The sequence below is a fragment of the Periplaneta americana genome, chromosome 5, assembly GCF_040183065.1.
Source record: "Periplaneta americana isolate PAMFEO1 chromosome 5, P.americana_PAMFEO1_priV1, whole genome shotgun sequence".
NCBI lineage: Eukaryota > Metazoa > Arthropoda > Insecta > Blattodea > Blattidae > Periplaneta > Periplaneta americana.
Window position 1 is genome coordinate 22,896,406 of NC_091121.1, and position 6,000 is coordinate 22,902,405.

A 6,000-nucleotide genomic window follows, 5' to 3' on the forward strand; every position below is an offset into this window, starting at 1 on the left:
ACGAAGAGATTCGAAGAGAACGGCAATTACGTAGACTTACTACCATTAATGCATAACACAATGTCAATACGGAGGTTGCTGTCGTCTGCGATACAACGAACATTTCTGTTGATTTTCGAGTTCGTCATTTTTTTCCGGTTATTATATGCGTATTTAAGTTGTGTTAACTCTCGCTAGGTGGTTTTATATTTTATTTTATCCGTCATAGTATTTATTTTATTACTATAAATATTTTTTGTTTTATCATTATTATTATTATTATTATTGTTACTATTATTTCTATCATCAGCATTATTATTGATCTCTGTAAAATTTATGTAGGCTACTGGACTGTACCCGAGTACGAGCATATGCTCATTTCGGGTATCTATTCATATGTATTCATTTCAAATGTAAATTGTGAATAAATTTGAATTTGAATTTGTTACTATGATTACTAGAAAATTCTTGAAGTATTGCATTCAACTTCCTTTAACTGGAGGATTTAACTTCTGTCACGTTGAAAACCGCTCACGAAACTGCACAACTCTACTGCTAATGTCAGCACGTAACTAAACTGCTTCTTTCCTGTCTGAATTATTGTAATGTTCTGACTCAAGTCATCCACCTACAGTTGCTGTGAATTGTATATATGATCAGAGTATAGTATGCTATGCAATAGATCTGTATGCCTGAAGCATTCAATCTAAAAACAATGTTTTGGTACGAAATTCCTAAGACTGGTTATGAGTCATGAGTCTGCTCGAAACTCAAGCAGATTTTACAACATTTCTGTAATAAAAATGTTTGTCGAACAATAGACCTATTTGTTTGTTTCTTTTACTGCTTTGTTTTCTTTCTCATTTAGACGTAACTTACATTCACCTGGTACCGAAAAGTCTATGCACTCTATGACCTCTGTTATATATAGTTGCAGAGTCAGCGTTGTTCTGCTGTATATGTGAAACATGATATGTCTAAATGCCAACAAGAAATACATAGCTCCATTTTTCTTCGGCAGTCAAGACTGCAGGGAGTTGGACTTCTATACTTATGCATGATTGCCGTCATGCCGCTATTGTTCGTTCACCAAACGCTTTATGATCCATCTAGAGAGGCCTTCGAGGTATAAGATTACATAGCACGTTCATGGTGACCAATAGTCGTGTCTTGCACAGGAATGCCACAGACAATTAAAAATGTTACGTCTAACTTGAAATTTCTACTTCCTGTCACATAAATCAAACTTTTAAATGTAACACAATGTCGTAAAAGACGGACAATAAACAATTAATTTCTGGTAATTTGACTTTGTAATGTACCTTGTCATATTTCAGTTCAATATTGTCGTTATCATTTTTTTAAATCAGTTACGAGACTGGCCAAAACTAGTCTGGCTTCTTCTTTCTGATTTTCAAATTCAAGTTTCAAATTTAAAATTTATTTACAATTTACATTTGAATTGAATACATATGAATAGATACCCGAAATGAGCATAATGCTCGTGCTCGGGTACAGTCCAGTAGCCTACATAAATTTTACAGGGTTCAAACAATAATGCTGATTATATTAATAATAATAATAATAATAATAATAATAATAATACTTACAAACTTCTGACTCATACTGTACAACCAGTTTTAGGGGTAATAAACCACCCCTGCGTTAACTGACACTCTGGTTCATTGTGAGTTCGTCAGTGACAGAAGAAGCACATACCAACAGTTTTAAGCATGAAATGGGGAGACTACGAAAATCGTGTCACTGTAATAGCGTTGCATAAGGTTGGAAAATCTGCTAGTGAAATTTTCCAGACCTTAAAAAGACTAAAGATTAGTCGAATGTTTGTTCACCGGACCATCCAGAGATTCACTGAAACCGGGTCTGTTAAGGATCGCCCAAGGGAGGGTCGGCCTCGAACTGTACGGACCGCAGCGGCGCAGAAGGCAGTGGCGGATCGGATACGCCGAAATCCTGTCCGGAAGCAGTCAGTTATGGCGCGGGAGCTCAACATGTCGCAAAGATCAATGTCCAGGTTGCTTATTGAGGACCTTGGACTTAGAGCTTATCGCCGAAGTACCGGACATTACCTCGATGCTCGGTTGAAGAAGCAGAGGGTGCTGAAATGCAGACGCCTGCTGCAGCGTTACGCCCACAATGGACACCGAAGAATTCTCTTCACCGACGAGAAAATTTTCACCATTGAAGAGAGTTTCAACGCCAAAATGATAGGGTGTATGCATCTTGCTCTCGGGAAGCCCGTGAAAAAGCTCCGAAAGTTCAGAGGGGCCATCATCCCTCCTCAGTAATGGTTTGGTGGGGGCTGAGTTATTCTGGAGCCACCCAGTTGCATTTTTGTGAAAAGGGGGTTAAAACCAGCGCAAAAGTGTATGAAAACACGGTATTGGAGCCTATTGTAAAAGACTTAAACCAGACATTGCTCCGGAATCAAAATTGGAGTTTCCAGCAGGATTCTGCTCCAGCCCATAAGGCGAGGTCAACGCAAGAGTGGCTTGAGCGTCATGTGCCTGACTTCATTTCTACTGCAGACTGGCCGTCTAGCAGCCCGGACCTCAATCCCTTGGACTACAAACTGTGGTCAGTGCTTGAGGGCATCGTCTGTAAGAAGAGGAACCCCACAATTGAAAGTTTGAAGCGTTCGTTGTTGGCAGCAGTGGCGGATTTCCCAATGGAGACTATGCGTGCTGCATAGGACTTAGAGCCTGTGTGAGTGCAAAAGGTGGTCATTTTGAAAACTGATTAGTGCTATGTGCGTCAAAAACATGTAAGTACAACATACTAAAAGATCATTAAAATATATCAAGCCATTTTCGAGTTTTCAATTAATTAATTTGTAACAGTATTTATGGCAAGACTGGGTAATAATAATACAAATAATAATAATAATAATAATAATAATAATAATAATAATAATAATAATAATAATAATAATAATAATAATAGTGATAAAACAAAAATATTTACAACAATAAAATAAATACTAAGACGGATAAAATAAAATATAAAACCACTAGCGAGAGTTAACACAACTCAAATAAGCATATAATAACCGGAAAAAATGCCAAACTCGAAAATCAACAGAAAAGTTCTATGTATCGCAGACGACAGCAACCGCCGTATTGACATTGTGTTGTGCATTAATGGTAGTAGTGGGGAGCTGAAAGTCTACGTAACTGCCGTTCTCTTCGAATGTTCTCGTAAAATCATGGGAAGTTAATGCTAAAAAAACAAAATGTCTACGAGTCAAACTGTTCATTATTACCAGGATAAATATAAATAATACTGAAATATATTAATCGAGTTTCAGTTATAGATCTCTCCTTTTGTGCAAGAGGTATCATATCAAAATATTTTATGAATGGCGGGGAAAATATAAATTTCAATAACTTTCTAGTGACAAGATATAGTGACAAGTACAATCAAGTGTATCTGTGGCGATGCTAAGGAATCATTTATTGGAGATATACACTGTTATTAATTAAGAAAATGATCCACTACTTCTATTTTAATTTTTCTTACAACAATAGAATTTCTACAGTAATCACACATAATCCATTTGCACAATTTCCTATGCCATCTATATTTTCAACTATTGTCTACTGCAGTTGATCGCTGCTTAATGGCAATAAAATGCTACTGCTACTACAGCTGCTGATACAGCTCCTGTTCCTGCTACTATTACCATTTCTATTACTACTGCTGCTACTGCTACTACTACTATCTTCTAAAATTATGTGGTTTAAGAAATTACGGTGTTATAATGCAAACCAATGTGTTTTCATGTGAATAATTTGATATACCAGTATGTCCGTTGATAACCAGTCGTTTAATATTTTATAGATTAATTATTATCATTAAGTTGTTCTTCATTTCTCTTCGTAAGTGAAGATAGCTATTATGTATTTACTAATAATTTAAAATAAAAGAACGCGTGCTGCCCTTATGGTAGTACATAATTTTCTGATGACTTAGATTTATTTTATTTTCAGAATGATGTAGTATTTACACTAACCTTTGCTCTGATGAATAGATTCCTTGTTTATTTCTACTTTCAATGACGTTTTATACACGTAGCCTATATAAATCAAATGATGACATGTTGAAGTCAATATATAATCGTGGAAAAAATACCATTACATAATTCCTGTATGCACCCAATAGGCCCTAAGACATGTTATCTACTTGTGAACGAGACAGAGGTAATAAAATCAAAATAAATACTTTTTTTTCAATCCATTTACCGTTTCATTAAAGGGACAGAAGAAGAGAGGCTATAAATCGAAATCCTGTTGTCATAACAAAGTCACAATTTCTATACAGCTCTAAGACAGTCGAAATGAGATTTCGAATTTTAATATTGCAATCTAGCAGAGGTTGTTGTTTGGTCAACTGTCAAAAGACAGGTCTGAACCTCACAAGTGATACCAACAAGGCACCACTTATGAGGCAACTAAGCCAGGAGTTAATGGGGTAGGATAGTCAGTTTCTTTGTATTGCATACATACATCGTCATTAGCTACATATTACACTAATCAGACTTCAAATGTATGCAAACAAGTATTGCTCTTTCTCTGACACATACCGTCAAGTGAAATGTACTGCCCGATAATAATTAATAGATGTAAAGTAAAGTAAATCCATGACGCTACAACCCTGAAGGGCCAAGACCGACCAGCCAGCTGCTGGCCTCACGTCCACATGCCGAAGCAGAGGTGGACGATCATCCAATCAGTATGGAGGCATCGTGTGTGATTGTATTGACGATTCCGATTTTTTACTATTGTGCTAACGATTCCGATTCTTAGCGTATGTATTGATGATTCCAATTGTTGGTGAACGTGTTGACGATTCCGATTTCGGCGAACGTGTTCACGATTTCCATTTTTGGCGAACATGTTGACGATTCCGATTTTTGGCGAAAGTGTTGACGATTCCGATTTTTGGCGAAAGTGTTGACGATTCCGATTTTTGGCGAACGTGCTGACGATTCCGATTTCGGCGAACGTGTTCACGATTTCCATTTTTGGCGAACGTGTTGACGATTCCGATTTTTGGCGAACGTGTTGACGATTTCGATTTTTGGCGAACGTGCTGACGATTCCGATTTTTGGTGAACGTGCTGACGATTCCGATTTTTGGTGAACGTGCTGACGATTCAGATTTCTGGTGAAAATGTTGATTCCGATTTTTGACGAACGTGTTAACGATTCCGATTTTTGGCGAAAGTGTTGACGATTCCGATTTTTGGCCAACGTGCTGACGATTCCGCTGTTTGGCGAACGTCCTGACGATTCCAATTTCTGATGAAAATGTTGATTCCAATTTTTGACAAAAGTCTCGACTATTCCGATTTTTGGCGAACGTTTTAACGATTCCGATTTTTGGCGAACGTATTGACGATTCCGATTTTTGGCGAACGTGCTGACGATTCCTATTTTTGGCGAACATGCTGACGATTCCGCTTTTTGGCGAATGTCCTGACGATTCCAATTTCTGGTGAAAATGTTGATTCCGATTTTTGACGAACGTCTCGACTATTCCGAGTTTTGGCGAACGTGTTGACGATACCGATTTTTGGCGAACGTGTTGACGATTTCGATTTTTGACGAACGTGTTGACGATTCCGATTTTTGGCGAACGTGTTGACGATTCCGATTTTTGGCGAACGTGTTGACAATTCCAATTTTTGGCGAACGTGTTGACGATTCCGATTTTGGGCGAAAGTGTTGACGATTCCGATTTCTGGTGAAAATGTTGATTCCGATTTTTGGCGAACGTGTTGACGATTCTGACTGGCTATGGTAATGATAGTTATTATTATATCGATCGAAATATGATCTATTCGTTGTCAATAACATAAAGTCAATGACAATTGGAAGAATTTTTAATGATCAGAAAATATTTTAATTGTGATGGAAGTTATGAATGAATGACGATTGCCATAATGCTTACGTAATTACGTTTACAGCGATAGAGATATGATTCTGATCGGATGACGAT